The sequence below is a fragment of the Marmota flaviventris genome, chromosome 17 (genome assembly GCF_047511675.1).
Source record: "Marmota flaviventris isolate mMarFla1 chromosome 17, mMarFla1.hap1, whole genome shotgun sequence".
Taxonomy (NCBI): Eukaryota; Metazoa; Chordata; class Mammalia; order Rodentia; family Sciuridae; genus Marmota; species Marmota flaviventris.
This window is the reverse complement of record NC_092514.1, coordinates 45882439-45884457: the sequence shown is the minus strand read 5'-3', so window position 1 is coordinate 45884457 and position 2019 is coordinate 45882439. Positions and strand designations below refer to the sequence as shown.

The 2019-nt window shown below is 42.7% G+C and overlaps 1 non-coding gene and 1 pseudogene across 1 annotated transcript; both read right to left on the bottom strand.

The window, feature by feature from the left end:
• Positions 1-1075: 1075 nt before the first annotated feature.
• LOC114104236 (small ribosomal subunit protein uS5 pseudogene) lies at positions 1076-1630 on the bottom strand (annotated as a pseudogene).
• A 14-nt stretch (positions 1631-1644) lies between these two features.
• LOC114104300 (small nucleolar RNA SNORA64/SNORA10 family) lies at positions 1645-1780 on the bottom strand. Its single transcript, XR_003584822.1, has one exon. It is a non-coding gene; the product is annotated as a small nucleolar RNA SNORA64/SNORA10 family (small nucleolar RNA).
• Positions 1781-2019: the final 239 nt, after the last annotated feature.

The following is a 2019-nucleotide window of genomic DNA, read 5'->3' as shown; positions in this document are numbered from 1 at the left end:
TTTATTGAGCTATAACTTATATGCAGTAAATGCACCAATTCTGAGGCTAAGGTTCTATGTATTTTGACCAATGTCTTCACCTGCGTCAGTGTTACCCTGATCAAGATGAAAAAATGTTTGCACCATTCCCTCATCCTTTCCCATCAATTCCTCCCCCCACACCAAAGCAACCACTACACTGCCTTTTAACATCACAGACTCAATTTGTCTACTCTTAAACTTCATATTTTTGAAATTATAGGGTCTTTTTTATGTTTTTGCATCGAGCCATGCAAGTAATGGCAGTTTCCTTTTTTATCACTATTATGGATTGAATACTTGTGTTCCCCCCAAACTCATGATAAAACACTAACCCCAGTGTGGCTGTACTTGGAGATAGGGCACCTACGGAAATAATTAAGATTACATGAGGACCTAAGGGCAGGTTCTGATCAAATAGAATTGGGGTCCTGATAAGAAGAGACATTGAAGAGTTTGCCTCCCCCACGCCTTGATCTTGGACTTCCTGTCTCCAGAACTGGGTGGTATTTTGTCATGGCGGCCTGAGCAGACTAACACAGTTGCTAAGTGTATAGACGGTTTGTTTATCTAGTTCTAGTCCCTGTGATGGACATTTGGGCTGTTCCAGTTTTTATCCATTAAATGTTTGTGTTCACGTGTGTGTGTATGTGTGTGTGTGTGTGTGTGTGCGCGCGTGTGTCTTGGATATGCACCTAGGAATTGAATTGCTATGACATATTATGAGTACATGCTTAACTTTATTAAAGACTGCCAAACAGTTGTCAAGATGGTACTTGAACACTGGTATGATTTCACACTCACAGTGGAAATATAAGAGTACCAGTTGTTCTAGATTCTTGCCAACACTGGTTGTATTCCATCTTTATTAGTTTTAGCCACTTAGTGTGCATAATGGTATATTTTGGGGTTTTAATTTGTATTTCCTTGATGATAAATAACAGAGCACCTTTTCTCATGATTATTTTATATTTTATTTCTTTTTTCCCAGAGGTTCAGATATCTTTTTTTTTGGGGGGGGGTTCATTCACTTTATTATTATTTTTGTATAAAAACCCTATGTGGTAGCCACAGCTGGAGCCTGGGTCCTCTGTACAGAGGCTCTGGTATAGGTTTTCACAAGATGGTCAGTGAATTCCTGATAAGGAGACTTGGTGAACACAGTCTCTTTCCAGAGATCAGGGGTCAAATAGCTGTATGTCTTGGAGATGGCATCAAAGGTGGCCTTGGCAAAATTGCCCAAGGTGGCAGTGCAGCCCCTGGCAGAAGTGTAGCAGTCATCAATACCAGCCATCATCAGTAGCTTCTTGGGTACAGGAGCTGAGACAATGCCAGTACCTCTGGGGGCAGGGATGAGCCGTACCAGCACAGAACCACAACGTCCTGTCACCTTGCAAGGGACAGTGTGAGGCTTGCCAATCTTGTTCCCCCAATAGCCTCTCCGCACAGGAACGATGGAGAGCTTGGCCAGGATGATGGCTCCTCGGATACCAGTTGCTTCCTCCTTGGAGCATTTTACTCCCAGTCCACCGTGACCATTGTAGTCCCCAATAGCTACAAATGCCTGGGAAAAAACTATATTAGGTGGCTGGTGATCCTCCACAACATCCATACACACTACCTAGTTCCCGTTGTGCCCCTCAAGGAAGAAAAGGCTACTGTGAGGCCAATCCAAGGTCCAGAGGGGCTCTTTCCTCTCTCTCTCCCCTGTACGAAAGTCACACGGGCAAAACTTAGTGTGACCATGCAGAGTGGGGAGAGTCAGATATCTTTTTTAAAAATACTTATTGTAGTCTTTTGTTTTTTATTTTTGCATTGTTTTTTCTTCTTATTTTTTTTAGGAGTTTTTATGTATTCAGGATGGGAATCATTTGTCAAACATATGCACTAAAAGCATTTTCCTTGCTGGGCATGGTGGTACATGCCTGTAATCCCAACTACCCTGGGGGCTAAGGCAGGAAGATCACAAGTTCCAAGCCAGCTTAGGTAACCTAATGTTAC